The sequence below is a fragment of the Buteo buteo genome, unplaced genomic scaffold (genome assembly GCF_964188355.1).
Source record: "Buteo buteo unplaced genomic scaffold, bButBut1.hap1.1 HAP1_SCAFFOLD_340, whole genome shotgun sequence".
NCBI lineage: Eukaryota > Metazoa > Chordata > Aves > Accipitriformes > Accipitridae > Buteo > Buteo buteo.
In genome coordinates this window covers 1-19,730 of record NW_027439504.1, presented here as the reverse complement: position 1 = coordinate 19,730, position 19,730 = coordinate 1, and the positions used below count along the sequence as shown (strand labels likewise).

General features: G+C 53.6%; 1 long non-coding RNA gene across 1 annotated transcript; it reads left to right on the top strand.

The window, feature by feature from the left end:
- The first annotated feature begins 4,961 nt into the window (after window positions 1–4,961).
- LOC142028402 (uncharacterized) lies at window positions 4,962–12,934 on the top strand. The gene is made up of 3 exons (XR_012649576.1): window positions 4,962–5,174; window positions 6,462–6,603; window positions 11,582–12,934. It is a non-coding gene; the product is annotated as an uncharacterized LOC142028402 (long non-coding RNA).
- The last annotated feature ends 6,796 nt before the right edge of the window (window positions 12,935–19,730 follow it).

Here is a 19,730-nt window from a genome sequence, read left to right as displayed (position 1 = left end):
TTTAAGTACCAGTTCCCATCACGTTTCACTCATTACATTTCTACTGGCATCTAGGTGCTCAAAAATGAACTACAGGGACACCACATATTCCTAAAAATTCAGTTATACATAAAAAAATAAAAGGCTATTTCCAACTTGCCCATAAAAATCAGTATGAACAGCGAGAAGAGAAACACTCGACCCTGAAGAAGCTAACAGGCAGCTCTGAATTTACCAGACAGGAAATTTCATTCTTTCCCCTGAAACAAAAACACATCAAGGGACCAGTTCAGGAACAGGGCGCGATCTGTTAACAGCAATTTTTCCATCGTCTTTTCTGCACTAGCAGCAAATTTGCCTTCCCTGTGGGTTTAACGTGGAGCATCTGTAGTGCCCTCGAACTCGCAAGTGTTTCTCTCCGCCCCCCCAGCCCGATACGTGCGATTACCTGAGCAGCAGGCGGAATTAACCACGCAGGATTTTCTTCGTGCGACGCGGAAGGTGACACTGGGAGAAGAGGAGACAAAGAAATGAACCTGCTTGTCACACCCAGCCAACGGTGAAAAGACAGGGGAGGATTCTGCCGGAAGGGCTCTGCACCCCAGGAGCTCCCGCCGGCCGGTTTCTCTCCCCTTTGCCCGGTACCGAGGGGATGACGACACCTCGCCCGCATCCCCTCGCGGGGGGCGGGGGGGGGTGGGGGTGGGGGGTGTGCTGCCCCAGGTGAGCCGGAGGACCCCCACCTCGCTTCTGCCCGCGGGAACGGACCGGGAGAGACACTCCACGCAGAGAGAGGAGCGTGGCGTGGATTGCATGCCCGAGGGAAGAGGCCGGGCTCCCCGCTGGCAGAAGGACAACTCGCCTCCCTGCTGCTCGGAGCTGCTTGCTGCGGACAGCCCTGCCTGCGCCCGGCCGCTCTTCCGCCGTGCTGGGAGCGCAGTCCGGCCGACGGACGCCCCAGCGAAAAGACGCTCCAGCTAATCGCGCCTCCTGCTCGTTACAGCTGCAGGTACTTTTGCCTCTGGCTAACGCACGCTCCAGACAGCGGACACCCCGCCTCGTTCCAGCTCCCGCTTGCTACAGTTCTGGCTCCTTGAAGCCCCAGCTCCGCACTGAAGCTCCGGCTGATTTCAGCTGCTTCTCCTTACAAGCTCCAGCTATGTGCAACGGTCTGGGCTTTCCATAAGGTTATCTATCAACTGCTGTCAAAACTGGAGCATTAGGATTAAACATCAGAGTTACACGCCAAGTAAATATCCGTTAGTTTGGGCGATTAATTACTTAACGACTATTCTGAGCGGCGCAGAAAGAAGAGCTGGACTCAAAGAGGGCACGTGGGGTCTGAAAAGCACCTTTCCCCCCCACAGACCATCACAGATGTTGAGTTCGGCCTGCTGCGTGCCGGCCTCCCGAACTTCGGCGTCCGACACAACCAGACCCCCATCTCCGGGGAGGGACCACGCACCCTGCCTGCCCCCCGCTTCCCCCCGCAGCCCCCAACACCCTCCCACCCGCCTGCAAAACCAGCCAAGCCGGCTCCCGCTTTTGGCCCCCACACCAGCTGACTCGGGGCCCATTTGGGAGCCAAAAAACCCGGCTGCTGAGCCTGTTCTCAAGGCCCAAACACGCAGGGCCGGACCTCTGTTTCTGGGCCCAAAGCCGCCCAGCTCGGTCTGTTTCCGAGCCCCCAAATCAGCCACGCGAGCCTGTTGTCAAGCCCCAGGAACAGAAAACTTGTTCTCCATTTCTGACCCTGCAGTGCCCACGGGCGACGCCGAGCGTAGCCACCCCACAGCCCTGCACCCCCGGGGCCCCACACGTAGTTTCGGGGAGTGCTCGGGACCTGCGGAGGGCCCGGCCCCACGCCTCTGCGGGGCAGTCCCAGCACAGGCAGGGCGTCGCTTCACGATTGCCGTTTCAGGCTTTATTTCCCCGCCATCACTGGCACGGCCAGGCCCCCACCCCAACCCCCCCAGCCGAAGCACCCCCACGGGTAGCCGGGCCCAGCCACCCGGAAAACAAGAAAACCAAAGAGGGAACAAGACAGAGACCGTGGGGAAAGGCAAGGAGAAGGACACAGAAACAGAGAGAGCGCGGGAGGGATAGGGAGCAGGACAGAGAGATGGAGCAAGAAAGGAAAAAAGGACGGGAGGCAGAACCAAGGGAAAGAGAGACAAGGACGGGGAGCAGGACAAAGGGACGGAAGAGGGAAAAAAAAATAGCGACGAGCTGCAGGACAGAGATGAAGGGATTCAATAGACACAGGGAGCATGACAGAAGGACAGAGAGGAGACAGACAAAAGGGACAAAGAGCAGGCCAGCATCGGAGGGGAAAAAACCAACTGCGATGGGCAGTGGGAGAGAGATATGGAAAAAAGAAAAAAGTACTGAGGAACAGAAAAAAGAAAGAAGCGACAGCTAGCTGGACAGGGGGACACAGCTAGAAAGGGCGGGAGAGGGAACGGGGCAGAGAAAGACAGACAGAAAAGGTAGCGAAAGAAAGCAAGGCAGAGGGACAGCAAACAGGGCGGGGGGGGAAGGGACAGGGGTCTGGACAGAGATGGAGAAATAAGCAGCAGGGACAGAGAAAAAGAGACAGAAAGAGGGACAGGGAACATGGCAGAGAAGGAAAAATCAGGACAGCGGCAGGACGGAGATCAAAAACTGGGACGGTCCTCAGGACAGAGAGGAATACGAATACGAGCAGGGAGCGGGCCAAAGGGATACAGCGAGAAACGACGGGACAGGAAGCAAGACAGCGCGACAGACAAGAACAATGACAACGAGAGAGAGAGAGAGAGCGCGCGAGAGCGCGCGTGAGAAGCACAGGGGGTTGGGGAATTTAGAAAGAGAGGTATCAGGAGCCCTGCAGAGAGAGGGAGGGTGAATAAAAAAGGGGCAGGAAGCAGCACCAAGGTCACAGAGAGTAAGAGATGAACAGGAAGGAGGACGGGGACAGTGAGATCCAGAATGACAAAAATAAACAGCAACGGCGAGCAAGACAAAGGGATAGAGACAGAAACAGAAAGTAGGAAGAAGAGAGATAGGAAGGCAGGGACACAGAGCGGCACGTACAGGTGCAGAGAGGAAAAGAACACTAGGGGAACAGGCCAGAGAAATTGGGAGGCGGGGAAAGAGGCGGATGCAGATCAGGACAAGGAGATGGAAAAGGAAAAAACAGCGACTGGCTGCAGGACAAAGACGGGGCGGGGGGGGGCGGGGTGGGGAGAGGGAACAGGACAAGAACGCAGAGAGAAAAAGAAAGGGGGGCAGTCGAAGGAAAGTGGGGGGGGGGGGGGGGGAGGAAGAGGGAGCCGGACAAGAGAATAGACAGAAGAGGAGAGGTACAGGGAAGCAAAATAAAAATAATAAAAAACAAACAAACAAAAAAAACAAACGTCACAGCAGCAAGAGAAAGCGAGGGGGTCAGGAGAGGGGGAGGGAGGGAGGGACCGGGAGGCACAAGAGGAGCAACAGGGCCCCGGAGGCCCAGGACTCACCAGAGCTCTCGCTCTTGGAGCTGCCAGGAGACCTTGCCAGTTCAGACGCTTCCTTCTCCTTCTCTCCTCCCTTCCTCTTCTGTAACTCCAGTCGCTTGGCTCTCCTCCACATAACGGAACACGCGAGCGTCTCGCGGCTCTTACGAGATGAGGCCTCCTAGACACGTAGCCTCGCTCGCTCGCTCACTACGTGGCCGTACCGCGCTGCTGGTCACGCATACAGACCCTGGCAGCCTGACCTGCTGCGGACTACGAGGAGGGATCCTCCCACACCCAGAGAGGCAGGCTCTCTCTTGCCTGCAGCGGGAAGCAGCTGCCAGCCAGAGGGCCTTCCGTTTCTTCTTCTTTACTTTTCTGTGGCCTCTCCAGCTTCAGCAGCTCCCGTCCACAGCCAGTAAGCGCTCCGCCTGTCCCTCTGTGCTCCCGCGCCGCGAGGAGAGGGAGACCAGGCAGAGACAGCCCACGCGAGCCTGAGGCTGCTGCAGTCAACGGCATCCCCGGGGACGAACGGACAACCGCACTCACAGCGTGGCCTCTGGGAGAGGGAAAGAGGCAGCAGTGACCGTTATTACTGTAGCTCGACCCTGGCCGGAGCCCCTCCTTCCGCAGGGGCTTCCGCAGACGCCGCTCGTTCCCCGCGCCGCTGCTAACGGCACCCACGTTCAGGGAGACTCGAGAACATCGGAGGGCCAGCTTGCTGCCCTCACGACAGGGCTCGGGGGCTGCCTGCGGCTACAGCACAGGCTTCAGGGGAGGGGCTGGAGCTGGGGGCAGCCGCACGGGCCGAGCGGGGCCGGGGGAAGGCGCCGGGGGAGCTCCGGCGACTCGGGGAAGCGCCCGCCGGCCGCGCCTGGGGGGTGCCCGCCTCCGTCCCCTCTTCCCTTCTATCGGCTCTCGGGGAATTGCCCGGCGCTGCCCTGGCCCGGCTCGCCTCCGGCGGACCGGGAGCCTGCCGCGGCGGCCGCTTCGCAGCTTCCCGTCCCGCCAGCGCCCGACGGCCAGCGGGCAGGAGGCACCCCCCCGCCCCCGCCCCCGCCGGAGGGGATCGCTCGCCTCACCCGCGGTCCCGGCGCTCGCCCGCTGCCGCCCAGACCCGCGCCCTGCGCGCCACCACGCTGCTCGCGGACACCGCGCATGCGCCGGAGGGGCCGCAGCCGACGAGCGAACGCCGGGCTGCCCCACGCGCAGGACGGCGCATGCGCCCGGGACGCGCGTCCGCACGGCTGGTCGGGGAGCAGGTGCAGCGGGAAGCCCGCGGAAAACCACACGAAACCGGCAACGCTCCTGCGTCTGACCTGGTCGGACTCCGGGGGCCGCGGCGGCAGCAAGGACTACGCCGCGCCCGAGAGCCACGCTGCCGCCCGGCCGCCGAGACCGCGAAAACTACAGCTCCCCGCATGCCCCGGGAGGCAGCCTGCCCTGCTGCCTGACCCCGACGGGACGCCGCTTCCGTTTCCGCCCACCCCCACGCCGGCGCAGCCGCAGTTCCCGCCGAGCCCCCAGCGCCGCTCCGGGCAGCTCCGGCGCGCTTTCGCCGCCCGGCTCCGGCACGGCGCGGCGCGGCACCCCCCCGCCCGGCTCCGGCTCCGGGCAGCGGCCGCCGCCGCTCCGTGCGTCCCACACGGACCCCGCCGTCCTCCTCGGGGCTTTCCCCGGAACCCACCGGCCGGCTGCGCAGCCCCGCCACGGGGCCCGGTGAGCACCCCCTCCCGCGCACGCACGTGGTCCCAGCCGCCCTGCGCCCCCCCCCCCCCGCGCGCACTTGCTCCCAGCCGCCCTGTGAGCCCACCCCCCCCCCGCGCGCACTTGCTCCCAGCCCCCCTGTGAGCCCCCCCCCCGCGCGCACTTGCTCCCAGCCCCCCTGTGAGCCCACCCCCCCCCGCGCGCACTTGCTCCCAGCCCCCCTGTGAGCCCCCCCCCCGCGCGCACTTCCTCCCAGCCCCCCCGCGCGCACTTGCTCCCAGCCGCCCTGTGAGCCCACCCCCCCCCGCGCGCACTTGCTCCCAGCCGCCCTGTGAGCCCACCCCCCCCCCCGCGTGCACGTGGTCCCAGCCGCCCTGCGGCCCCCCCCCTCGCGCGCACTTGCTCCCAGCCCCCCTGTGAGCCCCCCCCGCGCGCACTTGCTCCCAGCCGCCCTGTGAGCCCACCCCCCCCCCGCGCGCACTTGCTCCCAGCCGCCCTGTGAGCCCACCCCCCCCCCCGCGCGCACTTGCTCCCAGCCCCCCTGTGAGCCCCCCTCCCGCGCGCACTTGCTCCCAGCCCCCCTGTGAGCCCCCCCCCCCCGCGCGCACTTGCTCCCAGCCCCCCTGTGAGCCCCCCCCCCGCGCGCACTTGCTCCCAGCCCCCCTGTGAGCCCCCCCCCGCGCGCACTTGCTCCCAGCCGCCCTGTGAGCCCACCCCCCCCCGCGCGCACTTGCTCCCAGCCGCCCTGTGAGCGCCCCCCCCCCCCCCCGCGTGCACGTGGTCCCAGCCGCCCTGCGCCCCCCCCCCCCCCCCCCGCGCGCACTTGCTCCCAGCACCCCTGTGAGCCCCCCCCCCCGCGCGCACGTGGTCCCAGCCGCCCTGTGAGCCCCCAGGGCTCCCCCCCGGCCTCTGCACCGGCGGCCCCCACCTCCCCCGGGACACCCCCGCCTCCGACGGTCGCCGTCCGAGGGGCGCCCGGCCCCGCTCACCTTCTCCCGAGGGGCAGCCGCAGCCCGGCCACCGCTCCGCTCCTGCCTCGGCTCCCACCGGCCCCTCCCCCGGCAGCCCCCCCTTTCCAGGGAGGGGCCGGCCCCAGCAGCCTCACTGCCCGCACCTGCGGCTCCTCCAGCCCCGGCCCGCAGCTGGGGGACCGAAACCCGGAACAAAACTCCTCAACACCCCTGGGAAGTTAAGCAGCAGGCACTTCCTTGATTGAATGAAAGATGTCAAGAGTCATCTCATTTGGAAGGGGTGTTAACTGGGGTCAAAATACAGATTTTAATACCCATCTTATTTTAGTTCTAAGACTTGGCGATTGCCAGGTATCATCTTTTCGATTTACCCGGGTCCACCAGCGAGGCCACAAGGGAGATTTCTTCCAGAGAGAGGAGAGAGTTATTAAGGCTGAAGTCCACGATTTGCCTTTCTCCTTCATGAAAAGGTGAGTGGATCATATATCATCACTAGTCACCCAAACAGTTAACCCTGAACTTTTCACCTGTCCTTTAATACAGTCAACTCCAAGCTAAATGTTTTCCGTTATTAAGAGGGGACCAAAGATCATGTAAAATATTATTATACTTTCTACAAACACATCCCCATCCGAGAGCTTTAGCTACTAGAGAAAGTCGTTGGAGTTTGGGGTCAGAGGAGCTGCAAGTATAAACCTTCATTCAGCTCTGTTTAGGATGTGTGATTTTTCTCTGGTTGTCTAAACCAGTCTGAATTTCCATAGATGGTCCTGACTCTGGGTGGATGGCTCTAACAAGGATCCTGGAACTCCAGGAAATTCTAAACATCGTTTTATATTTTAAATATGATCCCAAGTTCCTTCCTGCACTTGTCTCTACGGTTTTGGCAACTGACAGCCCCAACGGGTGCCTGTACAAGTTTCTCCCGACGGGCGAGTAAATTAATTCTTTTGTCCATGAGGTGGATGGTTTGGTAATGTTATAATTCACAACGCTCTAATTCCTTCTTTCAAATTTAAAAAAAATAATTGCCTTTTAAATCCATCCCATTTAATTTGCTAAAATGATTCTCATTGTTCTGCATCTTTTCTCAAGTTTTGGTTAAATTCAATGTCAGTATTCTCCACGGAACTAGATTTTCATCTGACTTTGGAATCGAAAGGCAGGCTGTTACTGAGGTTCAATTTTGTGTCTTTACAAAACTTTGAATCAGTTACAAAACTAGATTTTTGTTTTTTTAAACCAAATTACAAAAACGGTTAATATCAAGATTAACACAGCTCAAACAATAATTGTTTCATTTTGTTTATCTCATGTTTGGAACCCCTCAAAAAAAAAATACATACACCCTGTAAACACACAAAAAGATTATTGCCCTCGACAATATTCCTAATAGCAACCCCAATATTATAAACTTTACACAACTGTTTTCCCAAATAGATAATGTGAAACTTACTTATAGATTTTCAGTTTTAAAGGGCCAGTTTCTTTAGACTTCCAATTTCCTGTTGGTGCTTTCTTTATTCTTGAATAATGAAGTCAAGGTTCTTCTCCCAGACCTTTACCGCTATAAGGGTTGTTAAAATGACTCGATACGGTCCTTTCCACTTCTCCGTGATTTTATATATATTCAATCTAATCTCCTGGTCGGAAGGGATGCGCTGCTACGTCCAATTCTAAGGGTCCAGCTGTGGAGACATACTGACAAAGTTCCTGAAAAGAATTGCTTAAAGAAATCATAACACCTTTTAAAAACCTATCTCCAAAGGCACTCAAGATGCTCAGAACATAGGACTCTTGATATGGTCTTTCATACAACATTTCATAATGACTTAAATTTTCTTTCTCTTCTGGCTGTACTCTGATTCTTAATAGAGCCACGGGTAATGCTTTAACCCATGTGAGGAGTGAGGTTTCCTGACAAATTTTACTCGACTGTTGCTTAAGGGTATAGTTCATTCTCCCTCTCTCTCTTTTTTTTTTTTTTTTCCCCACTTGCTTGTGGTCTATGTGGGGTGTGATAGTCTCATACTATAGATAATACTTTGCTCAGCTTGTCTCATAATCTTTGCTATAAAATGAGGGCCATTGTCAGATGACATTCTTACAGGCACCCCACATTTTGGTATTATCTCTTTGAGCAAGACTTTGAGTACTTCCCTTGCTTTCTCGGTGCGACAAGGGAAAGCCTCGGGCCACCCAGTAAAGATATCAACTAAAACTAGGATAGATCCTTCTTTTCAAGGCAATTCTATAAAGTCAATTTGCTAATATTCTCCTAAAAAATTTCCTTATTTCATAATCCCAAAGATGATCTTATTACTGATTGGGGGACATTTTTATATATAAATTTCACATCCGCTTCTAATTGTTTAAACAATCTTTGTCGTATTTCACTTTCTGTTCCCCGATATACTTTGTGATGTTCAGCTCGGGCAATTTCTCTTATTATTGTGGGTGGGACTATTATTTGACCTGTCGGTGTTACAGCCTAGCCTGTTTCATTTTGTTAGCCTGCAATCTAATAATTAATTCTTCATCTTTTTCGTTATAATTTGGAGTTTCTTTAGGCAATTTTATACTTTTCTCTGGAACTAGTGCTAGGATGCCTTTTTCCGCAGCCTCTTTAGCAGCTTTATCGGCCAGTCGGTTACCTGCGTTCGGACCGGTCTTACGTAACTGATGTGCTTTACAGTGCATTATCGTGACTGCTGTTGGTTTTTGAATGGTTTCTAACAATTTCAGTATTTGTTCTGCGTGCTGAATGGTGGTTCCTTGCGCAGATAACGGTCCTCTTTCTCTCCGTATCGCTCCATGCGCACGTGCTACTCCAAAAGCATACTTTGAGTCTGTCCAAGTGTTGACTCGCTTTCCTTGACTTAGTTCCAGAGCTCGAATGAGAGCTATCAATTCAGCCTTTTGGGCAGATATCGTCGAAGGCAAAGTTGGCAACACAATTACCTCCTCAGTAGTTATTGTCTATCTTGATAAACGTTTTCCTTCACAGATGGAACCGCTTCCGTCGGCATGTAGTTCCCAATCTGTTTCTTCTAGCGGCACATCTCAGAGATCCAGTCAGCTGGAGTAAACTCTTTCGATTGTCTGCAAGCAGTCACGTTCCAGTTCTCCTCCTTTAACTTGGTCAGTTGTTGAAAACGCAACAGGGTTAGCGGTGGTAGTAGTGTTTAGGTAAACATCATCTTGTTCCAGCAACACCACTTGGTATTTCAGCATCCTGCTAGGGGATACCCAATGCCCCCCTTTCTGTTTTAGCACAACAGTCATCATATGGGAAACGTACAGTAATCCTTTGTCCTCTAATCCTTTGTCCTCAGGTGAACTTACGAGCTTCCTGGATCAGTAGCACAGTTGCAGCGACGGCTCTCGGACGACCAGAGCATCCCAGACTCACATTACCTAATCGCTTCGAGAAGTAGGCCACAGCTCGCCCACTTGGCCCTACATATTGGGCCAGGATACCCAGAGCTATACCTCTTCTTTCACGAGCAAAAAGTTCAAGTGTCTTCTTTGTGAGATCTGGCAGGCCTAGGGCTGGCACCCCTATTACAGCCTGTTTCAGTTCTTGGAAAGTAGCTTTCTCGGCATCGGTCCAATCCGTTGTTTGAGGTTTTGAGCTGCTCCTATAAAGGTCGGGCCAGCAAGCCACAATTTATCATCTACAGGTGACACCACTCGACCATTCCCGGAAACGCTCGTCATTAATTTTTTTCGTCTTAGGTTCGGGGAGACGACAAATTGCCTCTTTTCTCTCAGTTCCCCATTGTCTCTGTCCTTTTAGGATTTTAAAACTCATTTACATAAGTTTCTTCTTTCTGGGTTATTTGGGGTTTTTTTCTTTTGACACTCGATATCCACTGATTCCCCAAAAGTTCAAAAAGTTAATAGTTAACTTTGTGCATTGTTCTTCCGTCTCAGCTACAATTAACAGATCATCCATATATTTCGGCAAGATTTCTTGATTATTTTCTTTCTTCCAAATCTCTAATTCTCGTGCCAATTGATTTCCAAAAATGGTAAGACTATTCTTAAAGCCTTGAGGCAAGACTGTCCACGTATATTGTGTTTTTCTCCCAGTCTCAGGATTTTCCCATTCCAAAGCAAAAACCTCTTGACTACCGGGATCCAAGGGAATACGGAAAAAAGCATCTTTTCGGTCTAACACTGTGAACCATTCTTGTTTCTCCGTTAGGGTTGCTAACAAAGTATAAGGATTTGCTAGTACCGGATGAATATCTTGTACTATTTGATTTATTGCTCTGAGGAGGTCTTGAACTAATCTACCATCTTTTTCATTAGCCTTTTAACAGGCAAGATCGGGGTGTTATATCTGGATTCACATTCTGTTAACAATTTGTATCTTAAAAACGTTTGTATTACCATTACTAACCCTTTCCGACTTTCCGGTCTTAGGGGGTATTGTTTAATTCTTACCGGATTCGATCCTGGCTTTAAATCAACTCTCACAGGTTCTGCTTTTTGGATTTACCGGGAACTTCCCAGTCCAGACGATTGGAATTACAGCATTAGACTTTGACTGGTATAATCTTCTGCTTTCGCTAACCATCCTGTTAACAACAAAGCCACTGCTTCGATACGTTTAGTTTCGTTTCTGGAATTGAAGTTTTAATCTCTCCATTTTTTAATTTAACTTCTGCCTCTAAGTTCTCAAATAGATCTCTCCTTAACAGGGTTTTAGGAGAATCTGGCACATACAAAAACTGCTGAGTGACCCATTGCTTTCCTAATTTCATTGTTAAAGATTTAAAGAAGGGTCTAGTTTCTCGTTCACTTGTTGCACCGACACGACCAATTTCTTCAAAACTTAACTCTCCCTCTAAGGTATTTAAAACTGAAAAGGTGACTCTAGTGTCAATTCAAATTCAGTTTTCTGTTCTCCCGGTTTAGCTGTAACCAGAGGTTCTGCTGGGAGACTCCCCTCCGGTCCCCGTCAGATACGTTCACTTAAAAAGAACAAATCTACCTATGGCACTTTATTCCATTTACTCTCTCTCCTACAAAACAACAGTAATTGCAATATAGTATTGTAACTCAAAGTTCTGTTTGTTTACCATTTTTCCTGCAATTCACCCCAATGTGCCAATAAATGTCCCAACGGTGATGGTTTTGGTAACTTTTCATCAGCGGTTCTATTTCCTGCACTCTTATTCTTAAACAATTTTGCTAATGCCTTTATACTTCTATACATTCAAATACCAAATACCAAACAAATGCAAATGACAGTTGTCCCAAATAATACACAAAGTCCAACCCAGCAATAGCTTTCGCTTATGACTTACGGGCAGACGCCTAGGCTTCCACTGCAGACGGGGACCCTCCAAGCCCCAACCCTGCGAAGCTTTCGCCGCGCCTCACGGGCAGGCTTTCCAAACAAATTCCAAAGAAGCGGCGCCTTACCTTTTTTTCCAGGGAACGCTGCGAGGAGCTTTGCGAGTCGAGGGTGACGGTTCTCCCCGAGAATACCTCGGTGCCGTCCGGAGTTCGATCGACACTCGATCTCGTCCAGTCTCACTCGCAAGGTCCCATCTGGGTCGCCAAAACCGTTCCCGAAATCCGGAATAAAACTCCTTAACACCAACCTGAAGTTAAGAAGCGGGCACTTTGTTTATCGCAGCGCTGGGGACGCGGGGGATCGCTCCTCCAAAGGCGTGTCCCGCTTAGTATCAAAATCCATCAGTTTTTGCAGACTTTTCCTGTCAGGTCATTGTTACCTAAGCTCCTTCCGTAAAAATGCATACTATGCTCGTTCTTAAATTTAACCTTTATAATGATCGGTCCTTTGATTATATAACCTTATCAATATTCTTATTTAAAAACAATCATTGGTCAGTTACACTTAGCTCTGCTGACTGGCATCTTCGATCCTCAAATCGAGATGGGAAGGGTAAGGGGGTTTCCAAGCAGCAAACTGGCGTCCACGACGGTTTCCTTAGTTTCCTGAAACAGAAGGTAGGAGAACCAGTAACTTCCTGGTGAGGTTTCTAGGGTTAGCTCTTTCAAACTTTAACAATATTAAGGTTCCTAGAGTCACGCGTAACACAGCTCCTCCTAAAGTTTCTATGGCTACGTTTCAAACTTAACGATCCTATACGTTATGCTTCACAATTTTACTTCTTAATCAAACCTAACTCTTCTATGTGATTAAATTTTGATTTCTTTACCGGAATATTTGCAACAGCTGGAGCCCAGCAGGAACAGGGGGGACACGGCCCGACCCCCCCAGCGCCTCACCTCCTCCTCCCCTGGGCTCCCTCACGGCCCCTCCACTCGTGCAAAGGGAGCGCAAACGCAGCCCGGAGGGCAAAGGGGACGGGCGGCCAGCGTTTATTCAGTCAGTCGCGTGCCTATCGAGTCCTGCCAGCGAGTCTGCTCCGGGGCTCGGGGCGCCCCCCGGCGCTCCCTCTGCCCCTCGGACACCTCTGGTAGCCTATTTCCATACATTCTGTATGGCACGTCTAAATATTGGGATGGTTTTAATATTTTGTACCAGCTGTGGAAACTGGTTTGCTGCTAGGTGACTGCAAAAGTGAGATTTGGTAAATAATTATTAGAAATCTTATACTAACACTACGATTGAAACAATAGACAAAAGTATAGCCAAGCAATTAACTAGCAGAGGTAGGTACTCCTAAGTTTTGCAGTTCTTTGCTCTTATGACTAGATGTTCCTGTACGCTGGATGAGAACAATGCTGAAACTGACCATGCGTGATTGAACCTGCGTTAAGCTTCAAGATCAAAGAACAAGGACAAGAATAAAGACTTCGAGGACAGCCAGCAAGAACTTCAGATGGGTCGGTGGCTGCAAAAGCAGCCCTTCGTCTCAAATGGATCCTTCATTGCACGTGATCGGACGTAGGCAGTACTCTGATAATCGGTTGCCGTCGTTTTTATGTATATGTATACTAATCTGATTAACATGCAATTAGTTATTCTGTATAACCTGTTTGTGCTAAAGCTGTGGCATGCACGCTAGGTGGAACTATCCCCCGTGCATCCAGCGCTGCAATGAAGAATGCCTGCTTTCTAAAACTCCAAAACGAGTCTTAGGGAGTTTCTTCGACTGGCTTTTCAGTATCAGGGGTACAAGGGAGGAAAGGAGAAAAAAAAAAAAAAAAAGGCAGCGGTGCGGGAAAGAGAGGGGACCAGGGGAAGGGGGAGGGAGGGACCAGAACGCGGAAGAGGGGAGACAGGGCCCCGAGGGCCCGGGGCTCACCGCAGCTCTTGGCACTGCCAGGAGAATTTGCCAGTTCAGACGCTTCTTTCTGCTCCTCTCCCGCTCCCCCCCTCTTCTGTAACTCCGGCGGCGCGGCCGTCCTCCCCCTAGGAGAACACGCGTCTCATAGGTCTTGCAAGACCTCCTAGGCACGGAGCCTCGCTCGCTCGCACGCTACGTGGCCGTACCGCACCGTCGGTGCTGCATCCGGACCCTGCGGTGCACCTCGGCGGTCTGACCTGCTGCGGACTACGAAGAGGGATCCTTCCACACGCGGAGAGGCAGGCTCTCTCTTGCCTGCAGCGGGAGGCAGCTGCCGGCCGGCCAGCCTTCCATTTCTTCTTCTCTACCTTTCTGTGGCCTCTCCAGCTTCAGCCGCAGCAGCTCCTGCCCGCAGCGGGTAAGCGCCCCGCCTGTCCCTTTGCGCTCCCGCGCCGCGAGGAGAGGGAGGCCGGGCAGAGACAGCCCGTGCGAGCTTTCCTTGCCGGCGGCGTTTCCTTACCGGGAGGAAGCAACGAGCGCGGCGGCACCTCCCGCCGGTGCCGCATTGCCGTTACCGTCGGACGGCACGTGCAGGACCGGGGCAGCCCCGCGCACTCGCAGCCTCCGAGCTGCAGTACCGAACATTGGTCGCGGGGTGGCAGCGGCGAGCGCTTGGCACAACGCGCCAGCGCGCATGGGCGGCACCCCAGCTGCAGTACCGAAGTCTGTTCAACAGGCGGCGGAAGAGAGCGCTGGCGAAACGCGCCGCCACCGCGCATGCGCGGCTCCGCGCTGCTGTACCGCGTTTCGGTTGCTAGGCAACAGCAGGAGGGCGGCAAAAGGCGCCACCGCGCATGCGCGGCTCCCGACAGCCAGGGCCCCGTTTTGGTTGCCAGGCAACAGCAGGAGCGCCGTCAACCGCGCCGCCGCGCATGCGCGGTTGCCGAGGCGCCGTGTCGTGCTTTCGTTGCCTGGCAACAGCGGCGAGCGCCGTAAAAGCCGCAGCGCGCATGCGCCCTTGCCGAGCTGCCGTAACGCGTTTCGGTTGCTAGGCAACAGGAGCGGGCCGTAAACCGCGCCGCCGCGCATGCGCGATAGCCGAGGCGTCGTGTCGCGCTCCGGTTGCCAGGCAACAGGGGCCAGCACCGTAAAAGCCGAACCGCGCATGCGCGGTTGCCGAGCAGCCGTAAAGCGCTCCGGTTGCTAGGCAACAGCAGGCGCGCCGTAAACCGCGCCGCCGCGCATGCGCGGTTGCCGAGGCGTCGCGTCGCGTCTTGGTTGCCAGGCAACAGCGGCGAGCGCCGTAAAAGCCGCAGCGCGCATGCGCCCTTGCCGAGCTGCCGTAACGCGTTTCGGCTGCTAGGCAACAGGAGCGGGCCGTAAACCGCGCCGCCGCGCATGCGCGATTGCCGAGGCGTCATGTCGCGGCTCGCTGCCAGGCAACAGGGGCCAGCACCGTAAAAGTCGAACCACGCATGCGCGGTTGCCGAGCAGCCGTAAAGCCCCTCCACCGCCCGGCAACGGCTGGACACACACACACACCCCCCCCCCCCCAACCGACGCACGCCACCGCGCATGCGCCCCTCCCCAACGCCACTTCCCACCTTCGGTCACCGGACAGCAGCATCCGCATCCCCGTAACGATCCTCTTCGGAGCATCAGCTGGATGAGGGACGACTGACAGCTCAGACCAGTAGAGACCAGACACAGGCGGCAACTACTTACTGGGGGCACAGGGCTTACGTTGCCCTGCCCTTTCCCCACTCGCAGCCCGGGCAGTCATCTTCAGCGCCTCCGTTCCAAAAAGCACCCGAGTGGCTGGAGCGTTTACAGCAGTCAAGTGCAAAGAACAGACCATTCGGGTGGTCGCTTCTGCCCCTGCCCTCCCCACCCCATTATCTAGAGAGGAGAAGCAGCACAGGGAACCTGCAAATGGGGGGGGAAGGGGGGGGGGGGCGTCCCCTGGAGCAAGCCCCAGGGACTGCTGTATCCCTCTGCATGTGGCATCAGGGTTGCGGGAGTGACAGCAGCCAGCCAACAGATGCTGGCGAGAGATTTAAAAAAAAAAATAACGCCTGGTTCCGGTGACAGCCTGAAGGCAGGCCACAAGAGACCCAAAGCTGCTCTGTGCCAGAGGGGCAGCTCTGTCCAGCAGGAAACGCCGCGTCCCAGCGCACCAGATGCCCACCTGCAAGCGAGCGATACCCTGGCGACCCTGGGGCTCGGTTGGGGTGGGCGCACCTTTCCTCACCTCTGAGCCATCAGAACTCTGCTCTCCCAATCCTGCACGCACGCAAGGCTTCTTGTGCGGGGCTCGTCTCTTATCGAAGAGACGCTGCACGGTGTTACTTACCGCCCCGCCCTCCGGCGTGCAAAGGAATCAGCCGTGAAGCAGGGATAGCAAAGAGGCCTGTCGGGATATTAGTAGTCCTCAGCAGATGACCGCAGAGCCCTCGAGGTTCCATCTTTGCTCCCTACAGGAGCGCGGCTCCGCACTCCTTGCCGCTCCCGCCGGCAAGCGACACAATTGCCCTTTGCTGCCTGCAACAGGCAGTACCTGCACGGCCCCAGTACTGCCGCTTACAGAGCGAGAGGCGCTCGCTAGAAAGCGGCAATGAAGAACAAGGACGGCCCGTCAAGATGGCAGGAGGAACATAGAGAGCCTCCAGCATTAGCCAGGCAGGGCTTGCAACTCACCTCGTGTCGTGGTTTAACGCCAGCCAGCAACAAAGCCCCACGCGACCGCTCACTCGCTCCCCCGCCCCCAGTGGGACGGGGCGACAATCGGAAGGGCGAAAGTGAGAAAACTCGTGGCTTGAAACGAAAACAGTCTAATCATTTAAAAGAAACAACAACAACAACAACAACTTGTAAGGAAAAGAAGAAAAAAAAATGACAGAGAATGGGGTGCAGGCAGCATGCCAGGGGTCTGGAGCCTGACGGATGATGGGGAGCGGGGGGTGGAATATGGAGGAGGGAAAGGAAGCGGGGGGGGGACGGGGGGGATGGGACAGGAGATAGAAGAGCAGGGGATGCGGGGGGAAACAACTCGCGTGGGTTAAAAACTCGAATGGGTGAAGGGGGAGGGCTGGAGCAGCAGGGGGCATATATGGGGGAGAAACACACGCCGGGGAGAGGGTAGGTGAGGGTACAGAGGTGCATGGGGGGACACGGGGGGGATGACCTACCCCAGGGAGTCCACCCAGGATGATCCACAGCAGGTAACTCACCTGGGATAACCCGCAACAGAGCATCCACACCAGATCATCCACACTGGGAGGACCCCCAGCAACGCCCCTCAAACTGCTTGTGCTTCACCCCCAATCTTCCCCAAACTGGGGAGTTTTTTGCTTTTTCAAAATACTCAGTTTGGGGTGTGTTTCAGTGCTTTTCCACAACATAAAAAGGGGTGATCTTTCGGTTGTGGGTTTGTGCATGAAAATGGGGTGGGTTTTTTGCTTTCCAGCTGCACCAATCCAGGCGGATTTGGCTTTCCCAGGAGTCCCAAAGTCGTTTGTTTTTTCCCGTTGCAGACCCAGAATCAGGGGGTTTGGGGTTGTCCTGGTTTCAGCTGGAATAAAGTTCATTTTCTGCCGAGTAGCTGGTACAGGGCCATTTTGGATTTAGGGCGAGAATAACGTTGACAACACCCCGATGCTGTAGTTGTTGCTAAGCAGTGTTTATACTAAGTCAGGGACCTTCCATCTCCTCATACCGCCCTGCCAGCAGAGGCTGGGGGCGCACAAGAAGAGTCGCTGAGCTAAAGCAGGATTCCAGGTAAACAGGTCAGCTCGAAATACACCGCCTCCTTTAAAAGTTAAGAGCGACTGGAACACTTAAGATCAGCATTTAGGCTAATCGATACCATTTTGAACACCTTCTTAGCATACAAGTAAACACTCTCGCCGGTGTTGGAAAACGTCTCCTCCCTTCCTTACAGCACCGCTGCAGGGAGATAACCCTGGGAGGCTGCGGGACGAGGTCGTACGCAATCAGAATCTACGCTTACGGATCCACCACAACAGCTACAGCCCTTGCGCTGCTGCTGCTGCTGCTTTGCATCTCGCTCGTTTGGTGAATAAAGCTGAAAGTGAAGTGGAAAACTCCAAAGACCAAAAGGAAAAATAAAGAATAAATCTCAATCATTCACTTTACACTAAAAAGGCGTGCCCATGTTTATATACGTCCAATAAAAATACTTATACTGTAAAAGTATTTGATTTTCCTTTCCCATTACCTTAACTTGCACAGCTCTGAATACATACCATTAAATTATCTCTCTCCAAAGTACACAGTTATAATGGGACTAGCGGTTTTTGTGCGTGTTACAGAACGCGGAGGGACACCTGGCCAGCTGAGCTGCCCAAGAGAGGTGCTACTGAACCGCCAGGGAAACGCACCATTGAAAGCCAGACAGAAAGAAAGTACTTCAGAGCACTCCGTCAAAACATCAGGAAAAAAAACCCATAACATTCAGTTGCCTCTCTTTTTAAACGTTTAGAAAAATACCTAACTGCTTACATACACCTAACAAATCATATACTACAGCTATTTGGCAGTTAGTTTAAACAATGCAAGTCAATTTGTAAAATCCCCAGTGCTGCAATACCTCAGACCACCAAAAAGGACTGGCGGGTTTCCTAATGCTTTTGGCAGTACTGAAGCATGCAGAGCAACACGTTTTCATGTTATCTCGACTGTTACAACTGAGAAACCAAAGACCAGTGATGCCATCAACTTTAGGAAGATGGGCTGTGCTTGGGTCTTTGGAAGGAAATTGACTTTTTTTTTTTTTTTCTTTTTTTAAAAGAGAGTGAAAAGTCTCGTTACTGATGACTTCTACTGTCAAGTCGATCACCTCTGAAGATCCACTCTGATGGGAAGTTCCTAAAACAAAATTTCTTTGAGAGAGAAAGACTTCCATTTTGGAAAATCTCTTTCCAACTGAAGTCAAAATTACACACTGTAGGTTAAAGGACAAAATACATTACTGAAGCAGTAACTCATCAAAAACACCTCAGGACTCACTGTCACTAGTTACAAGGCTGCTAACGCTTCCTGGGAAAGCCTGGAAAACACACAGATGCGACGCCCGTTTTGTCCTGTTTTGTCCACGTCTCTTCTTTGACCTTGATTGCTTTTAGTACAGATGCTAATTATCTCCGTAACGTTTTTGACTACTACTGTAAGATATTTAAAAAAAAATCATTGACTGTAAAAGCATAAAGCTTTTATCATGAAAACAAAGTCTGTTTCTTCTGAACAGCTGAACTCCTACGAACAGTTCCTTCCCTCTTTTAGGACAAAATTATTTTCACAGTATCATTTACTAGCAAGCACACAGCAACAGAAGATTATGCTTTCAGGAAGAGAAAATAAACTGCGGGAAGTAAACTTTGTATAGGTGTAACACGCTCCGGAACAGAACTTATTTTTAGTATTTCTGTTAAAATATTTCACGTAAAAAAAAGTAGAAGGAGAGTTGGCACACTCTCAACGTTAAAGTCCGTACCGCAAGTACCTTTGGAAAAATGCAGACACATATCGTAGGCGTACCTTGTACTTGCAGGCCACTACGGAATCTTTCCATCTGTCTCGTACCGTCACGGCAGAAGAAAGGGCAACCACGGCGAAACGGTGCCGGCTGGCATCCAGCTGAGAGAAGAAAAAAAAACATTAGCACAAAGCTGGGTAGGAACCCAAAGCTGCCCTTTTTTTTTTTTTGTGAAGGTTTGTGAAGACAGTACGACTGAGCGGAGGAAGAAGTATTTTTGCGTCATCTTCGGTACAGTTGTTGACGCAGGCCACTAGAGCTTTTGCATTTTTCAGACAAACGTGCCCTTTTTTTTTCCCTTTCTTTTTTGACTCATCGGCAACTTTACTTTCACTAGAACTCGCTTTCCTAGATACACGCAGGTGACAGACATGGAGACCTACCTACATTTTCTCAAGCCTTAGTATAGCCAAGGCTTCATCACCCTATACGTCCCAAGTTGAGTATTTTTGCTAAAGAGCACAGCAACACCTCTGTCCTTGTGAACTGCCTCGTTGCAAAAAAAGGAATCATTTTTTCCAGGCCGTTGCTCCGAACGGGCAAGATCTTTTAAAACCGCAGTTGTGCCACCAAACCCGCTCAGGGTCCCTCCTAGCTTTTGACCGCCCTGAGATTTAACAGGCACACGCTCCATTCCATCTTCCAACAGCAAAAATACGCTAACGCTCTCGGACCCAGAGCGCGACCCTACGGATGTCCACGCACACAGCCTGCCGTTTTGATGAGGAGCCACCCAGCATCCCTGCGAGCACAGCTGCACGCGCCAGATCGGTTTCCCCTACGCCGCGAGTTACCGGTTTCGGTGAAC